Consider the following 20101-nt stretch of genomic DNA (forward strand, 5'->3'; position numbering starts at 1 on the left):
GTGAGCAGGAATAGAAGAGGCTGTGGAGGAGACAAAATGATTTGAACCATCTGCGCGAGAAGGTAGGCAAACAGCTGCAATGGGGAGGGCACACACAAGCAAGGAATGCCTGCAATTAGATTCTGCTTCACATAGGGGGACTATAATTTCATTTTATGACTTTGTTGACAATCCTCTCATTTCTTTTTTATTGTGAATGACATCATCAATACCATCAGGTGATTCACTAACAGATGGCTTTGCACCATTTCCAGTAGGATACCCAGCATATCATGTTATATTTACCTGCTTTCTACAGAGTATTTTACTTGGAAGGACTGCACTGCTGTGTAAGAATGTGTTTAACTGAGGGATCTTATGCAGCTCTCAGTGGGAGATAAGGCAATAAACAAAACTTGGATAGCATTTTGCTAACTAGTTAATGAAGGAAGTGAATTAACATGTTTTGAACTTACTTGTTCATTTGCTTTTCATTTACTTGTTCAATTTTCTAGAAAGGAAGGAATATCTTTTGACTGGAACACAGTTCCAATTGAAGTGGGGAAAAGGAAAACTGTGCTACTGCATGGTGTGCTGAAGAGTGAGCAAAAGCTCTTTTAAATATTTTCTTCCCCTTGTAAACTTGTTTTGTGTTCTTTTGCCAGTTTAACTTGCTAGTAGTTTAACTTATCTTGTGATTTATAGATAATTTTGGCACTTAGAGAACACCCTGCTACCAGTATGATCTCACTAAGCAAGTAGGCCTGGAACCCTTACTGTGAATAATCTCTATGTGAGCTCTGCCCATCAAGAAGGTTTTAAGTTAAGATGGTATGGTGAAGTGTAATTTTCTCTAGTGGTTCTGGAAAAGGTTGTTGGGGATAGTTGCTCTGGAAATAATGTTTTGGATTCTCTAAAAGGAGGAAGGGATTCTATAAAATTAAGGTCCATATTAATATTTGCATTTACTTCCAAAGTCCCATATTTGTATGTCTAAATTAATATAATTTGTCCTTCTAGGTAATCTTTTCTCCTATATGTTTAGATCTGTCACGTGAGTGTTTGTGCTCTGTTTAAAACCTAGCAATGCACCCAGCTTTGCATAAAAGCTTATCAGTTGAGTTGTAATGCTAATCCTATAGTGCTCTGGTTCCTTCTGATCATGCAGGTTAGTGGTGGGACTCAGTAATCTCACGGGTCTTTTTTAACCAAAATGGTGCTATGATTCTGTTCAGCCCAAATAATGTAGTTTACAATAACAGCTTCATATACTTGGTCTTCTGCAGAAAAAAACTGTCAGAGAAGTGTGCTGATTTGGTGACATATTCAGGGTAATCAACTCAACTCCCAAAACTGCACTATTTGGAGTCAGTGGAAATGCTGCATGAAGGAGGACTGCACACTCAGGTTTTGTGTGATACAACTAAGAAAACTGTGATAAGATTAGTAGGAAAATAGACTTGTATGCTGTACAAAAACCAAAGAATGGGGTGTCTTTTATGTCATGGATAGCAGATCTTTGGAAATTGTTGACAGAGCATCTTGTAGATCCTTACAGTTTACAGTGGCTAAAAAGGGGGGTGGAGAGGTTTGTAAATGTGTAAGAATGACCTCTGCCTCAGAGTGTCACTAGGCTGAAAGTAAAGAGAGGCTGGAAAATAAGACGGAAGCATGCCTCCCCTCTTATTCCTCCATAGACATCTGCTTATGACCTTGGAGGCAGAGTAAAGCAGTAGCTGGACCTGCTGAGCTGAAGCAGTTTGGGTCTTCTGAAGCACAGCAGAGCTCTAGTAATGAAACTTTTAAATAACAACATGCTAATAGGTTTTCTGGTGTGCAAAGTGAGAATAAAAATCTATCTACCCTGTTGTAAGCTGGTTTTGGTATATCTAAGTCCTTTTCTCACTGATTTTTACAAGGTAATAAACTCACAGACGGAAATTCTTTTAAGCCATAAATACCATGCATGCTGTCATGCCTAGAACTACAGATAAAGCCAATGGGATGCTAAAACCAGTTGAAGTGCATTCCTTCTCTACCTGGTTTGCTCAGCTGAAACTGTCTGCTATCAGTTTGGGTGTATGGTGTTTGACCCTTGTTTGTAGATATAAATGAAATAGAGCTCCCATTACTTAGTCACAGTGCACTGAATGACAAATTTCTGCACAGCAGTTGACCTGAAAAGTGGAGGTTTAACCTCACACGGAAGCCTCTGAAGTTTCTTGTATCTGCTTTTTCTCTGTAAACATTCTCCAGTCTTTCCCCATCTTGTTCTTTACAGGAAAGGATCCTACAGTTGCAAACCTGGTGTCTGAATTTTATATTCTGTTACTCTTTTCTTATTTTGTCTTTTTCATATTATGTGGCTCTGGAGAACAAGGTGGAATAACATCCACTTGCTCGAGTTTGTGCTACAAAAAAACTAATTTTTTTTTAAATTATCATTTCGTGTATTGCAGGATATGCATTCTATGCATATTTTTTATCATGCCACAGTATTTGCAATGTTACTTTGAGGTTTCCCCATCACAAATGTGAGTAATATAGGTAATAAATTGTAGAATCTGGTAGTGCCTGATTGAAATATAAAGTTGTGAGTATAACACTGAGAAGTGATATGTACATTCATTATCTTTTACTGATCATCAGATCCACAGTGTGAAACCAAAGGTGAAAAACAGTTGATGTGCATAGTATTACATTTCCTGAAAATGGAATTTGCATATGAAAATGGATATATCAACTCTAGTCTTTGCATCACACCAAACAGAAAGGGAACAGAAAAAATTACTTCTGGAGCCAGTGTCTTAAATCTCCAACATTAAACATGTGCAAAAAGGGATATTCTTTCTTCTTATCCTTTCTAAAGTTCCCCACTGAGTATAGAAATGCCAGTAGTAACACTGTGCTCCAAAAATGTGGAAATTCAGGGATGATGCACAAATAACTTGTAAATTGGGATCATAGACTGAGCTCATGCTAGGAGAAAATCGATATTTTACATTGGGAACATTATTTGTCAAAGTGTTTTCTTTTCACCTGGACAAAGGCAAGAGGCAGAGTGTAATCTAACACCATCATTCAGTTCTACTGTATAATTTCACTCTTAGAAATGAGACACTCCCAATGTCATATTTAAACCAAGAGATTGAAATGTTATTGCATTTCATTTATTCAGGTGAAAATTTTTTTCCTCTGTTTTCTTGCTGTATGCTGTGGATTTTTCTTGGGCATTGGGCAACACTTTAAATTACATCTCAGAGGCTAGAAGTGAAGGATTCCAAGCTAGAAGGCTGAAGAGACTTTGTGTGTTTTGGAGAGATTCCTGGGCAACTTCTATACTTCTTTTGCTCTTCAGTAGTGAAAAAGGTCAGCCCTTGCTGTTTCCACAGCTGCCTGTTCAAATTTAGAGGGAGAGTAAACAGACAAAATTATGTTCTTCAGTTCAATTATAGCAATTTTTCTGGAAAATCACAATGAGAAGTTAGAGTGTGGACTTGACTGCTTATCTTGAAATTTTTATTTTCCTGTTTGCTGTACTGAGTGGCAGCTGGGGAAAACATAACTGAATTTCTTAATCTTTTCATTTCTGTTGAAGATGGTAAGTATATCACTTAGAGGGGAATATTCCTGGTCCTTTTCCTATGTGTGCTTATGACCATCTTGCACATTTTTATGATTATTTAGCCTGTTTAATAAAGTGATATATTTGCATAAAACATAAGAGGAAATTGATTGCCTGTGCTCCATTAGATCAAGTATCTTGTCTATGCCTGGGCAACACCAAAAGGACAAATACAAGGCTGCAGTTAATATTACCAGAGTATTCTTGCTGTATTGCCTGAACTATGGCACAACATCTTCCATGAGCGTTTCTAGCCTCTCAAAAGGCAGGCAGACATGCTGCAACTGTGATGGCACCATGAATACTTGCATATAAAAGACCAAAGTGTTGTATTTACTTCAGAAATTATGTAATTATTGCAAAAAGTCTGGGCTTATGATCCGACTTAGAAAGCTCTGGTTTTTCTTCTTGAAGGCTGTGAACTTCAGGTTCCAAGTCCCTGTGGCAGCCAGAATTGATGTCACTGTCCCACAGAGACACAGGCCTTCCTGTTCTCTCTCCTATTTGACAGGTCCCTGTAATGACTTCAAACAAGGCAATGTAGAGGAAGGAGGATGGCATTAGAAATCCCCCTCCAGCTCTCCCTCCTTGCAGGCACAAGCCTGAGAAACAAATTCTCTCAACTTCATTTAAAGAGCATCAAACACCTTCTGCTGTTGTTCCCAGGCATTGTTAATTGCTGTTAATTTCCAACACCTCATTAATTATTTGCTATTAAAGATGTGAGGCAAATGCCCTTCACCCATGGATAGTCACAAGAATGGATCATTAATAACTACAAAAATTTTTTACTTTTGAAGCTGAAAGGGAGCTTGTATGAAAGTCAGGTTGCTTGCAGGGAAAGCCTGGTGCAGCATCAGGGTGTCATTTCATAAAGGGCTGGGTGTGAGCAATGCCTTGACATAACAAACAAACATGGAATAGAGATAAAACTGGAGTTGATGTAAGCAACAGTGGTTAGAGGCAGCTCCTTCCTCTCTGCACTACTCATTTAACTTGTTTTAAGAAGGGCTCTTTTGATTCAATACATGTTGGTGATACTTACCATATATAAAGTTTTAAATCCTATAAAAATGCACAGTAATGCAAAGCAGTGCAGTAATCTAGTATTCTTAGTAAGTCTGAGAAGCCTCAAACAGGACTGAGCCTAATAATAAAAGTAAGAGCAGGACAGTCTCCAATCAAGAAATTCACAGCATGATAGCTTGAATAGTCCTGTTTCTTAAGGTGATGCTCAGGAATTTTCCTTTATCCCAGGAGCTGGGAAAGGATCCTTATTTTTTTGTGTTACTTTCTTTTCTTCCAACAAAGGAATTTCCTTCTTTCCAGAAAAGGAAGGAGTTCCTTTTCTGCTGCTATCACAAACAGCCCCTTTCCAGCTTGTATTTAAAGCTGAACTTGTCAGAATGGTTTCTACAACAGCAAGGTTTGATCTTCTTGAACAAAATTTTGAGTAAATCTAAAGATAGTATCCAAAACCTCTTCATTGTTGGCTTTGGCTTATGGGTCTGCTCTACTTTACCTACCACACAGCTGTTGTCAGAAATCCATTAGATGTCATTCCTGGGACAAGCTTGTCTTTGACTGTTGGTGGCTGATGCTCAGGTGAGATAACAAGCTTTAAGGTTATTATTCCCTCCATTCTCTGTTCTGGTAAAGGTGCCATCAAGCTAATCTTAAAATATGTCCATTCTGTGGCTTCTCTTTCTTTTTACCTCTGTCAGCTTTCACTTTTATCTAGAATAATTGGTCACTCACTGCACAGACATATGGCAATGACATCTGGCTGAAAATCAGTATTAGATTATAGCCTAAAAACCAGAATTGGATTATAGGCTGATTGTCTTCCACCATTTTAGCTGCAGTGACTGAGTAACTGCCAAAGGGGGGAGTAACTTCTGCTTCTGCGGCCAAGTCCAAGTAGAATTGTGCATCAAAGCCATCATTTGCCATTGTTCACAGCCTGGTATACACACTTTAACTTTTTTTTAAAGGCATTAATATATAATGCAATGAATTTCAGCAGCTGGGAAACTTACACACCACCCCTCTGTGCCTCTTCAATGGGCTCCACACATTCTTCAGAGAGTGGGTGGGTTGCTGTTTCAGTAATTTCTGGAGTAGGGATTTCTTTAGCTGCTGCAGGTTTTTCCAAAAGGGGCTGTGAAGCGAAGCCAAGAGGTCATCTGGGCAAAGACTGAAAATTCCTGTTCTCCTAAGTCAATTTACTGATGAAAATAATTCCATTTATGATACATTGGACAAGAAATCTTAAGCAGAGCCAAGAAATATATCTGTCTTCTGAGCTATGTTACACCTTTAATACCAGAGATTATCTTCCAAAGCTAGATTTGACATCCACCTAACAAACCAGTCAGTGTAGGGAGTTCCGACTGCACCATAACTGCCGTTCCCAGATGCTGCAGAAGCTCCTGTTCTCTACTCTGAGAGGAGAATGGGGATTCATAGTGTTGGAGCTCAGCTAATTGGGACAGTACATGAGTAGCATTACTTGTCTTTTTTTCTTTGCTATATGATGTGAAACAGTGAGGTAAATAACACAGACTTAAATAATTTGTTCTCTAAAACCTTCTGTGCATATTATAAATTAAATGGTGCTAGCCTTGAAGGCTGGAAAAGGGCATTGGATCATCTGTTTATTTCTACAGACAGTGAAATTTCACTCTCCTGAAATTGTCTCTCACCTTTTACTGGGCCATGGGATCTTCTCTGTAGGCCTCCAGCTTTGCTTTGGAGAGATCAATAGGCAAGACATTCACTACTCTTCTGATTATTTTACCCCTAGAGCTGATAAGACTCAGTGATTAATGATTTGGTAATCAAAAGTAAATATTTTCTGTAAAAAATACAGGGACTTTGCAAACGCTTAAATGTTATCCTCAAAAAATATTCAATGCATATTGCAAACAGAGAATTCAATTAAAACAGTAAATTATATCCTATAGCCTTGTCTGGAGTTTCACTTCAAAAGAGATAAAACCTTCCCAGGAAGTGTTTTCACCAGATGCCAGATCTGTATTTGTTTTAGAAGAGCTGAAGCATAATGAAGTACCTGACTTAAGACTTTGCAAGATAAGAAGTGCCTGGTTGGTGCTAAAGCTTCATTTTTAATTCATTCTTTATTATGGGAGTTGTTCTCTCTGGGAGGGTGAGCTGTGATCAGGAGCACAGCCAGGACAGATAAGGCACATGAACCCTGGCCTGAAAGCCGACAAACTACCACAGCTGGGCAGTTGCTTACCCTGGAGACAGATCTCTTTCTGGGACCAGTTCAAGCTGAATTTATTCTCAGTCACCTCCAAGAAAGACTCACTAAAAATGGAGTGCACCACAATGATTTATGACTTTTTAAAAGTTTATAATCTATGTGCCTACAGCATTCTGTCAGGAAGTAATAAGAGAAGGGAACACAAGCAAGCCTTCCTCTACACATGTACATACCAACATGTACAGCAGCTAATAAAGACATAGAAACTCGTGTGTATATATAATGATAATTACGTAATATAATACTTATTACAATGAACTTCAGACTTAATCAAACAAAATCACAGCCAACTGTGTTTAATGAATTAGAAAAAACTAAACCCAGGAAACTGTGAAGCAATATGGATATTCTCTTCAATGTGTTTTGTTGGAAGAACTTCATATTTGGTTTCAAAATGAATTTTGTGATTCCAGTTTGGGTTTTTACATGTTCTTATGTGATAATGATTTTCTTTGTTTTCGTCATGACTGCCACATACTCATTAGTGTTTTGTGTTTACCTTGCTTGTGTTGCAATACAATTTCTTCGTGGAGAAAGCAATGCACCATTGCTTTGTTATGTCATGCAGTGCCTAGCATGGTGCCTAAATGTTCCTATGTACTACTTCTGTATAATTAATGCATGGTCATAATGCTTCTATTTCTCGGTTTCCTTTTGTGCTGGAAATTTGATTCATGACTCCTGTAAAAAGTTTAATATTTGGAAGTCCTGAGCCTCTCATTTCCATATTGGAGAGAGACCAAGAGTAACAAACAAAATTTTTAAAGGAAGCCAAATTCCTGGAGATAAGGTACAGATGTAAGATGTTTAAAGAGAGATATTTGCATATGCAAATACAAGAGCTATGTCTCCAAACAGTGTACAAAGACATCTGTAAATTAAAAGCTTGATTGTGATGGACTGAGATTTGGTTCTTCATATCATATGAATATATTTTATATTATGTTGAGGATGTGTTTACCTTTAATCTGACCAGAAAAGCTGAAGTCTGTTTTTTTTTTAATTATCAGTATAACGTTTTATAGTTCTTTAGTTGTAAGCAAAACTCTTTTTCATTGCAAAACAAAAGCAGAAATCTTGCAACCAGTGTATTTATCTCTCTTCAGGGGCTGGGGGTTAATATCCAATAGCTCATAACATCTTTATTATAATGCATTTATAATGATTTACTGGAATGACTCTGTAGCTAAGTATCTAATGTCAAAGACTAGATTTGGTGTGGTGGAAAATGTCGTATCCTTGGGTAGCTCTAGGGAAAATGAGGCCTCAGTCAGTGCTTTCTGTATAATTCTACTAACTGTAATAAGAATAGGGGAAATTGCATTAATGTCAATTAAGCTATTAATAATGCCCATCTTGTCCTTCCTAAATATAGCAGTCACTCATACATGCTGCTGTCGCCTGTGAAGACTGTATGCAAATGAGATCATGGCTTATTTGTGCTTTAAAACTGGGCTGACAGCCAGTCTTGTATCTCTTGTATACCATCAAAATAGCTACTGTTTTGGACAGAAACCACCTTAGGCCCCTGAAGAGGCCATGCCCTGTAGCTGTCACGTTTGCTCACCTCACACTACACACACAGCTCCTTCATAATTTTCAGGGCTCTCTATGTCACTTCCATTCATGCCACAGGAGGTTTTGCCATGACTGGCAGCAAAGCTCTATAGAGGAATGCTTGCAGCATCTCTGTGCCCTAGAAGAAATGCTATCTCTGTTGATGACATCAGGTTTCCTGTGTGGTAGGCCTTAGCTAGGGGTGCAACTGCCCTTGCTAACCACCTGTTGTGGGCTCTACCATTTGCCTGCATTTGTGAAACAAAATTAATTGCTCCACAAATGCCAGTTAGAGAGTACTAGCTTGTCTTAAGTAGGATTACCACTAGGCAGTTTAAAGACAGAGATCTGGAGTCATGCAAATGGACACACACCCTCCATGAAACATGCACAGATCTATATTTCTTTAAAAAGTTGCTGGAATTTGAGCAATAGCTTCACAGAATCAAAGCCTACTTGCTGTGTTGTGCAGTGCTTCAATGATGGTAGTCAGTTGTTCATCACCAGCTGGAATGTGCAGAAAACCAACATCAGCAAATTTCAAGGGTTATCAAAGGGGTTGCTCACAGAATTGCACTGTCCTTCAAAGAAGAGGAGAGAAAAGTATGAGAGGAACCTTTCAGTCAGAGCTCATGACAAGTGAGGCCATGGCCAATTCCCACAGGAAGACAGTGAGAAGTACCATGGTGTGCCTACATCAAGGAGCAGGAAAGGAGGCAGCAGATGATACGTGTGCATTAAGGGCAAGAGAGGAAAGGGAAGTGAGAATGAGACTGGAGCTGTTTGTAAGCACCTCCTGATACTCTAATGCTGCTCAACCTCCTCCCATCTCCAGAGAGCCTGGGGTAAGGTTATAATAGGTGAACTCATTTTTGTAATAAAGTTGGCTGTAGCTCTAGGCCATAAATCACAAGTTCAAGTGCTCAAACTTATACATTTCTGTCTTGCCTCACTCTCTCTTTCTATTTATACTTTGATATGGATGAATCACTGAATCGAAGGCAGGAAGAGAGTAATTCTTTCATCCCTATAGAGAATAATACATTTAATATGAATTATTAGGCATATTTTCTGAAGAGATAGATTCTATTTTCTTTTACCAAAGGAAAATATAATTTCAATGAACCTGCTATTCTTTCAATATTATTTTAAGTGACTTCCTACCACAAGTTTTAATGAGCCTGCAACTGCAGTGAGTGCTAGCCATTAGATGGACTGCAAGTTTTTATCTTATGCAGCTGAATCTTACTCCTGACTCAGCTTTTATTTATTCCTTCCTTACTCATTTATTTCTTGTTCTGGTGAAGTTAAAGTATCCTCAGTGATGCACTGTGTTTCAAAATTATGTAATCTTTGCAATTATTAGCATTTTAAGAGCACCTTAAAGGAGGCATAGATTCCTCCTTGTCCATTTTTATCCCTTTTGAGTCAAAACTTTGTCACCTCTGTTAACTAAGCATATTTGAAACAGCTGCTTCAACCCTCTTCCCTCATTTTAATTTTTTATAATGTCTCCCTTTAAGTACAGGTCCAGTAAAAATGGCTTCTCTGTTTAAATAAGGGTCCAATGCAGAATGAGAATGAATGTTGTCATATGAAGTGCATTTCAAATGTAATAAAGCAGAAAGGAGTTCCTGGCCCCAGTGTCAGTTGTAAGAGGGTGCATACTGTGATCACTATAGCTCAGTGGCTGCAAAGCAGAAAATGAAGATTGTAAAAACGTCACATAAAGAAAAAATGCACAGTGGATTCGTTTTGCGATGCTCATAATTCAGTAATGCCTTTAAGTAGCTAGAAGAAATATAATAAATGTTTTTCCACAACATTGATCATACTGTATCAGAGGAAATATTAGTGTGCAGGGAGCCATGATTATGCTGGTAGTAATTCTCGTTGCAGAAAACTCCTAGAAGATGGGACCCTTTATAGGCTGAACTTTTATTGGCTGCCGTTATTTACCTTTAAGAATACGCCTAATACACTGTCCTATAGCTAAATATTTTTGTGAAAACTCAAACCAGCCACTGTCAATAAATCAAAAAACCTGCTACCACTTTATAGAATTTTTTTATTATGGACAGTTTGATAAATTCTGAGATACAAAAAATGACCAATTGACCAAAAGAAATTTTCTTGCTGTGTTCTAAAATCTGGATTTGGTCAGACAGGTTTATTGTGCATGATCTCATCAAACCATTGCCTGTAAGTATAAAGCGTCCTCAAGAAATGTAATGCTAGATTAGGCAATAGATTAAAGTACACAGTTATCTGAAGGTTATAAGCAAACATACACTGGCCACCATGGGTGATCTCCCTACTGTACTGCAAATCCCGCCCAAAGTCACCAAAACGTGTCTGGGCTTTGGGCCGGGTGAGGAGCCCAGTGTGGGGTGCCGGTGCCAGTCTCGTGCTCCTCAGGCTGGCGGGATGCCACAGTGCTGGGGCAAGGTGTGGGTCAGCCCTGCAGAGGGGAACCCCTGGGCACCTGGAGGCCAGCTAGGGATGGCACATGGGCACCATGAAGCTAAGAATGGAGAGCAGAGGTTGAGGTGAGGAATGTGGAATGTACCTAAGTGTTCTTCCATGGATGCTGAGATGGGCCATCCCCTGCACTGTAGGGGATGGAGAGGCTGCATGTGATGTGAGAAGAGATTGTCTGCCAAAGCATATGTTGCTGGCTTCTGGGCTCTGAAATACCCTGTTGTCTCTAGAGAAGGTACTAAAATATTCATGTTCATTTATCATTAAGCCTTTTTTCAAGACTGTGGTTGAGCACAGTTACAACTTTAAGTAAGTTGTAAGTACATCCTTATGTATTTCCAAAGTTAGGCTGCTCACAATCCTAACTCCTGCAACAAGACCTGCTGGGCCAGGGCATGAACAAGCAAGTCCATTCTGCTTGTCATTAGCTCAAGCCCTGTGGAGGACTGGTCCTGTAAAACAGGAATTGGTTTCGTTTCCTTGATAGACACTTTAGGCAAAAGTTTGATGTGATTGTTTCCCTGAGCAGATGTTGCCTTCAATCTTGAAACTCTAACCATGTGTAGCTTTTTTTTCCTGAAAGACACTCTGTGGCTTTTCTTACGTTTAAAATAGCAGGCTTGTATTTTCTTGCTTAAAATAAAATAAGACCACCACACTCCCTACTATGTGCTAGTGGCATGGATTGGGAACTAAAGATCTGGTCTGCATGATCTGTTCCTTGATTGTGTCAGTGCTTCGTGACATAATCATCAGCAGGTCATTTAAACTTTCTGTGGTTTTGTCTATCTATCCTTAAAGTAATTAAAATAATAAGCACATCTCTTAGCAGTTATTGCATGGGAATTAAATAGTTAAAGATCTTTGGCAGGTTGTGCCAAAACAAGGAAAGTGGAAGACTGGGAATTAGCAAATGCACCAATTCTGTTTTGTGTCTTCATATAATATTTTTGAAGTAATGAGGGTATTTAATGTTCTTGTGAATGAATGAATGAATTACTGTGACAATCCTTTATTCTGTGTAGCTTTATGCAGGATGTATATGTATATGTTCGTCGGGGGGAGATCTTTATTTGCATGTGAACATTAGAGTTTTAAGTGCAGCAATCGAGGGTTGCCTTAGTACAAAGTACAGCTGTTGGTATAACATAAAAGAAAGTGTCATAAAGCAGGAGGGGCAGGACTAAACCAGAAGCCCTAAGTGGCTATTGATGCTAAGATTCGTCAGAGTTTTGCTTCAGAGGGGGATACACACTCCAGGTAAGGTGTGATGCAGTGCCAGCTCTGTGCAGTCCTGCATACTCAGAGGGCTCTCAGCCTGGAGCTCAGCGCTGTCCCCCACGCGGGCACGGCCCCAAACGCAGACAAGGATGCTTTGAGCAGATTCTACAGCAACTCAAGATGCGTTGCTCTGACGCTGTAGCTGCCTTTTAACCCGAGGGCAGCCTGCTACCTTTCCCGGGAAGAAGAGCGATCGTGCTTTATTTCAGGCGGGGCTGTGAGCGGGGCCCGTGCCGCTGGATGGCGCTGTTGTACACGGCTGCCGCCAGCGCTGTACACCGCGGGACGCCGGGCCGGGCCGCCGCGGCACCTGCGGGCGGGGGTCACCGCCGTGCCACCGCTGCTGCGGCCCCGCGGCACAGCCCTGCCCCGGCAGCGCTAGCGTATGCCCTCGCCACAAAAAAAAAAAAAAAAAAAAAAAAAAAAAAAAAAAAAAAAAAAAAATCATATTTTTATTTTAATCTAACTTAATTTGGGTTTACTTGAAATGAAACACCAGTAAAGCCAAATATTTTAGCTGTTCTGCACACCTTTATCTGCCCACATGAATAGTGAAAAAGCTGAATTTAGGTTGACTCATTGTCAGTGCGACCTAATATAAAATGAACTAGACCAAGCCATTTTAACTTTCACCACAAATATCAGTGGGACTGCTGGTTTTGAAAATAGTCTGCTCTTTTAAATATTATTTGTGCTTTTATTTTAAATCACAGATTAAATTTTGCATTTAACTCAATTGACTACTGTATTTATGCTTGCTACTGTTTTTTAGGAAACAGAAAAAAATAGGAAGGTTGTTCTGTTCCTCAATTCTAGAACAGATATGAGTCAGACATTGTCATTCCTCATTCAATTCTGTTCTTAACATAGGAATACTTATGCTTCTTTGAGAATTTTCATTTGATATTTATAAAATGTTTTAATTATATTGAGAAATTGCCTATTGTGAATTCAGCTGAACCTCTGTTCTTTATTCCCCTTCTTTTTCCTTTTCTTGAACGTTAGAGTTCATAAATTGTAGAACAATTACAGGCTTAGACTCTAGCTATGGGATTTCTTTCTGTTCTTGTACATTATCACAAAATTATGTTGCTTGCCATCTCTGGGATGCTTTGATCCAAAATTTCAGTCATTGTTTCCACATTTAGGGGCTGGAATGAACATCAAAGAAGTGGGTGTACTGAATTTGCTGAATGCCAAAGCAGTACAATAACATGCAAAGGATATAAGCAAATCCCAAAGGTAAAATGTGCTGCCAAATCTTGCACATAATAGAAGCTCTAAAGTGACAGTCTGTCTTTGACAAATGCATAATGATATCAATGCCAAGGGAAGGAACTAGCATGCTGAAAGGTGAATAAAAGAGTTGGGAACAATTCGCTACATTTACACATTTCCTCAGTGTGTTTTCACACAACAAGGAAAGCAGATGAGACAAATGCATTAGGTAATCATTGGAGAAGACTGTAAAACTGCAGAGGTTTTTTAGTAACCTGGATGTTTCCTTGCCTTGTGATGAGTTTTCAAACAAAACATGGTTAGGAACAATTCATATTCTAAAAGAATAAAATGCAGTCCACCAGTATGTAAAAAATGGTTAGTTCTCTTTTCCTTTGCCTAGATCACATTTAATGCCCATATGGTAGTTGCAATATGCTGTTCTCTTTTCTGGTTGATAGATTCCTGAATGCTTCAAATAGTTGTAAAGACAAGTTAAGGATTCCATATGCATTCACCAGATTTTCCAACACTGTGAACTAACAGGGTAATTTAAATGGGTACTAAAATGTAAAAACATGAGAGTCACTGCACAAAACCTATTGATTTATCTTGTAAAAGATCTGAAACCTACTTGTTAAATTCATTTTATTTTCCTTTCTTTGAAAACAAAACAAAACCTAAAGCAAATAATAGCTGTAAAAGCTGTAACAAAAGGCTTCCTTCCCCAGTGTTGTGTGTCCAACACTTAGCAGAGGCGAGACTCAGGCAGTTTAGTAGCAGATCTAGTATGTTCTGGAGAGGAGAGGTTTGTTTTTCCCAAGCCTGCATGTTAATGTTCATCAGAGGGAGTCTGACAGAGGCTGAACTGCAGCACTCCTGTTGCAGCCCCTCAAATATTCAGAAGGAAGCTCTGCTGTAATAAAACTTCAAAGAGATAATGACTGAGGACCTGCTCTTCTCCCATTAGTTTTCCTCCCTATCTCTGGTATCTGAACAGTCACCTCCAGTTTTCACATGGCTGGTGACTGAAAGCATGGCTGCCACATGGCAGGAGTGCTGCTCAGGTGGTAGGTACACGGCCAGACAGCATTTTGGCCAGGTGATAGCCATGTTCTGGTCATATGACTGAAAAAACCCCACTATTCCATCTTTGACAAAGAGAAGGTTAGCCTTTGCAGGAAAAAGTGGCATAGTCTTGCCTGGCCTGTGGTTCCTGTACTCCAGCTACAGAGGTCTAAGGGGCAGTTTAAAAAAATCTAGGTGAGGTAACATTCCTCCTGTTCAATAACTGTGGAAAAAGCTTCTGACTGGCATGAGGTTTTGCTGAGAGTGGAGGGAGTGTTTCCATTGCCTGGAAACATGGGTTTTCACTTTGCTGTTGACTTTGGGGCAGCCAGTTAACTCCTCAGGGTGCACCTGAACTTAGTTACTTGGGCTCTTGAAGCATCCCCCAGAGGCACATATATGGTCAAAAGCTGCCTCTGTCTTACTCTTCCTTCACCTTTTCTCTCTTGCCATGAAACTGCAGCTTTTCTACTATGCTTTAGTGAAGTGTAGCAAATAAAGTCATTTTTTATACATAGAACATCCTGGTTTGTGCAATCAATTAGGAAACTGAATGTCGTGCCCAGATGGGGACCTGATCCTCTATGCCTTGGCTCTGGTCCTGCATTATATTTGTAGGGAGTGTGACCTACATTCTCTTCCAAAGAAGGCTGGGTAGGAGGGGACATCTGGTTTGGATTGTGGTTGCTGCTAAAATCTCTTATGAAGCAGAGAAGAGAGCTGCAAGTGGTCAGGCAGAGGTGCATCTGTTATCATAAAACAGGATACGTACAATCAGCACTGAAGAAAGTAGACAAATAGATAATGTAAACTAGATTAGGTGGCCGGTACTGAAGGAGGGAATGTCTAATCTTTCGCATTTTGTAAGCAAAGTGTCAGACCCCATGGCAGCCACCTGCTAACGCTGAGAACGAGCTTGCTCTGTCCACAACAAGACACTCTCAGTGATCATGGGGGAAAAGCTGAAACCCTCAAAAGTTGGGAGGTTCATGGACACTTTGCCAAAAAGGGAAAATAGTGGCAAGGATGTCCCATCATCTTCAAGATAGTGGTAACATCTCCTGAATACCCCAAAAGACATGCTGCTTCCTGGAAATCTGGGTCAAAATATCACTATTTCTGCAACTCATCATCATTGATCTCTTCTGTTGCATCCTCCTCTCTTGTCACAGAGATACTGCTGGAAGTGATGCTGGGTAGATAAAAATATCTGTGGAACAGGGACAGAGATATGGGGACCAGAAACTCAGGTGGAACTCCTGTAAATCCTCACATTTGACAGTCCAGCCAGAGCCTGAAGATGAACATGCAGCTATGCTTCCTTATAACTAGAAAGGATGTTAGTTTTCTTGACTGTTAGTGAGATTCTGTAAGTTGCTGGGCAAATATTGAGCCCACAGTAAAAGAAGAAAAAAAACCCTTTGAACATTTGCTAGCCTGGAAAGAGTGGTTTTAATCTAAGAGTTAAGGAGAGATCTGGCAGAACTCCATACACTAAAATAATTACCACCAACTTGCGTGAGGGTAAAAAACTACATGTAGTAGATAGGTACATTTAATAGTTCCTAAAAAAGCCAAAAGAAAAATAAACTAAACAGTTCATGAGTATTATTAATAATCACACTGTCAAAGATAAAGAATAAACAAGGGAAACTGGAAATTGTAATATTTGATTATGACTACAGCTGAACTGGAATAACGGAGACTTAGTGGCAGAATTTGTATGGCTGAAATATTGATATAAAGTATATAGATCCTTCAGAAAGGAGAATCAGGTAAAGCAAGCAAGGATATTGTGTGCTCAGATATCCACAATTGAGCTCCAAATGTGTGCATGGTGATAAAGAAGACATCTAGAGTGTCCCACAAAGCATTAAATCTGGAAGTTCAAGCAAAGGATAATTTTGATAATCAAGTAGCAGAATCTTCCAAGGCCTGAAATCTATGTGCTTTAACTATCAAACTCTTGGTAAAGGCATTGATCAGCAAGTTCTTGGTTATGCTAGTTAAAAGGGAAGAACTGAAGGTGAATCGGTCTTCCAGAAGAGTTGAGGTTTATGGGGTTTTTGTAGGGATGGTTTTCCAATTTTTTTTTTTTTTTACTTTCTCAAATGCTTACTTTCTATATCAGTAAAGGATCTATTGGATTTGCTGAACAGGTCCCAGACATCCTCTAAGATCTGACAATATCTGTGCCTTATTTGAAGTGAGGACAGCAAATACAACAGGGAATTCACCTTCCTTAGCACTGTTGTATTGAGTAATGAAAGTGTAGGGACTCCATTTAAAACTCGGTGAAGATCAGGCTTGTTTTAATTGTAATTCAGCTTAGCTGCAGAGTCCTTATACTTGGACTTTTAATTCAGAGCCAGATTTATTTTAGATTTTGCCTTCATCAGGTACATTATTCTGGTCAGATATCTTTTCAATCCTATGACTTAATGAGAGCTCTCAGCCAGGACTAGGTAAGTCACAACTCACCTTTTTCAATTTGCTGGCTGTGGGCCCATTCCACATTACTTCCTTTGTTTTGCTCACATTTCCAGGCTGCCTCCATACGTGCCATACACTGTGGTTGGAGGGTCACACTGTGACTGAGCCTTGTCTCTAAAATCCTGAAAAGTGTAGTGTCTCAGGGAGGCATTGTCAGGCAGATAATTTTGGGTTCACTAAGCTCCTGTTTCACTCAGTCAAGTAGTTTCTGGTTTTCTTGGACGCTGGAAGGGCCTGAGCAAACGGTCAATACTTTCCTTTGTGTGAGCAGTAAGAAGCCAAGGTCTGAGGAATGTGCATAAGATGTGGCACTGTTCCACTGTGGAGCACTGAGAGCAGCAGTGCTTGGGTGGTGGGACTGGGACAGAACTCACAGGTATAGGATAGGGAATAGGCAAAGCAGGAAAAGTGAAATTATAGTCTTCAGGAAGATAAAGTCTCCTGAACTTAGACAATGAGGGAGCAAGCTCAAGAGAAAAGGATATATGATGCTGTGACAGCTGAAATATTTCCTGCTTTTTATTGGATCAGACTTGACTAAATGGATCAACTGTAGCAGCTGACGAGTGTAACTGATACCAGCTAAAAAGGGTAAAGTCTTTGCCCAGGACAACATAAGGGCATGAAACACTTTTCTCATTTTCTTGACATGCTTCTTAATTATCCCAGAATCAATCTCATCTTGGCCACCTGAAATTTGTTTGGAGAATGCAGGAAAGATTGATGAGAAAAATTTTTAGAAGTTTAAAGTCAAATGTGACCCCAGTTCTTTCAGAAAGGAAGAGTAAGAGAAAAAGAATTCTGGATGCCTATTTTTCCAAAGTTTTTTCCACAATTAATAATGAGTTTTCAAGCCCCAAAAGATAAGATGGAAATAAGTAGCAGCCAATATGAATTTGTGAAATTCATCCACTTGATGAATATGAATTTATCAGTAAGTAGCCATGTCAAACTGATTTCATTTCCTCTTAAAACCGAGTAACAGGGCATGAGTAAAGGGGGAAAATGATAGGTCTCGGGTATCCCAACTGTCTGACACCATGCTGCATGGCATTGTCTTGAACAATCTCAGTCCTGTTTAAGGCTTGAGCTTGTGTGTCATGTCAGGTTTTGAGGCACCAAACTCCTAGGAAGGCACAAAGGTAGTTAGAATCCAGGGGAGAATAACCAGGTCACAACAACATGACATGTATGAAAAATTTGAAGAAGTGTATTGTATTTCTTTCTCTAGAATAAAAAAGACTGATGGACCATGACACCAGCCTTTGATTTTATTTACAGCAGCCTTTTACAGGAATTATTTGTTCTCTGTGGTAGATAAAACAGATTTGCTCTGGCAAATTCATAGTAGACCATAGGAAACATTTTCTGACTCTGAAGATGGCAAAACTGATTGTTTGAAAGGGATGTTGGGTCTTCATCACTGAAAATGTTTAAGAATGGGTTTAAGAGGAACACCTCTTAAATTAAACCTGCCTAGAGAGAGGGCAGAGACCTTCCAAGGGAATCTTATTTTCCGCTGATTCCCGGACACAAAGTCCAATGTCTGCAAGCTGTGGTTTCTGGGCCATCCAGGGCAGGAGATCTCTTTGCAGCACAAGGATATCCCTGCTTTACCCCCCTCGGTAGCAGCACAAGGATATCCCTGCTTTACCCCCCTAGGTAGCAGCACATCTAGGGTGATACACCGCTCATCACTGTGCTGGAAGCTGCAGTGTCACACCAGGTTCCCTTACATGCTCTGGATTTACTCTGCCAGCCTAACACTATTCTTTGGCACCTGTGCTGCAGTCAGCCTTCTCCAATACAGTCAGTTGTTTCCTGTGGAAATGCAGAGAGGTGTTAAACATTTTTTTACCAAATCTTTTACTATCGTTGTGTTTTCTCCATTCTTTCTACAGTTGACAGTGAATAATGATGAAATTCAGCTTAGCAAAAAGTTTTTCCTGAATATGTTATCTTTTAGAATTTTGTTTAGATTTTCTGGATTCCCCAGTAAATTAGAGCATTTGACTTTTCCATTGTTTCAGAACTAATTATGGAAGTAGCTAAGTGTTCAAGAGCATAAAAATGTACAAATGGGTGTTAGTTGAATGGATGTAGTAAGATTTTTTCTGGCATAAAAAGCACAGTATTTATGAGTTAATTTAATCAGAGAAGAAAAATATTGAGTAGGTGACGAAGTAAAAATGATGACCGTGTATTATGTTTTGCCATGCAGCTGAACAAACACATTCAATGACAGACTTTGGCAGGAGCTGCAAAGATGTTCTTGACAATGGCATGAATAAATATTAGGTGTCATGCACAATTCACTGCATTCCAGGCCTTGAGCAAAACCAGGTGAGCTTTGCCTGGAAAACTTGGAAGAAACAATGTAAGCATGTACAGGGAAATGTAAACATGTACAGTATTCTCCCCAGCGGCTTTGCTGTAACATTTTCATTTGCATCAGCAACAAATGTCATTTTTTATCTACTCTACTTTCATTGCACTTCTAGGAATCAATTAAACTCCCAGCTACTTTAGAGTTTGTGGTAGGCACTTCGGTAATGTTGCCAAATGAGGGACTTGATGCTTGCTAAACAAAGTATATTGGTCAGGCTTCATTTCCATTGCTGCAACTAGTTTACAAAAATAAGAAGAAAAATAAATACTGTGATATAATTACTGGTCAATAAAGAAGCAGAAAGATATCTCCTAATAATTTAAAATGGAAATTTGAAGAAATTAGAAAGAGGCTATACAACACGGATATTGGCTATTAAAAGAATGAGAGTGACAATATGGAGGAGAATTTCCTTTTAAAGATTATTTTCTCTCCAAAGCTGGTTTATAGTCATAGTCTCTTGCTACAGTATTGGTAGCTCAGGCACACTTGACTGCTGAGGAGAAAAGAGAGATGGGAACATCCTGTAGTGCTCTGCTCTTTATTCTGACTCCACTGAGTGAAATTTAATTCAAGGTTGGTCCTCACATCTTCAGTGTTCAGAGGGCTGGGACTGACAGTACTGTTTTTCATCTTCCTTTTTTTGTAATCCTGAGAATATTCTTAATTTCTGTTGGAACAATAATTTCCACTGACAAAAATTAAACTTAATGTGGACGTT

The 20101-nt window shown here is 39.4% G+C and overlaps 1 long non-coding RNA gene across 1 annotated transcript in view; it reads left to right on the top strand.

Annotated features, from left to right (window-relative positions):
• Window positions 1–20101, top strand: part of LOC135450385 (uncharacterized) — a 32501-nt gene that overhangs the window by 11847 nt on the left and 553 nt on the right. The window contains exon 2 of the long non-coding RNA XR_010441060.1: window positions 5138–5209. This is a non-coding gene — a long non-coding RNA (uncharacterized LOC135450385). The remainder of the gene's footprint in view (window positions 1–5137; window positions 5210–20101) is intronic.

The sequence above is a fragment of the Zonotrichia leucophrys genome, chromosome 7 (genome assembly GCF_028769735.1).
Source record: "Zonotrichia leucophrys gambelii isolate GWCS_2022_RI chromosome 7, RI_Zleu_2.0, whole genome shotgun sequence".
Lineage (NCBI taxonomy): Eukaryota > Metazoa > Chordata > Aves > Passeriformes > Passerellidae > Zonotrichia > Zonotrichia leucophrys.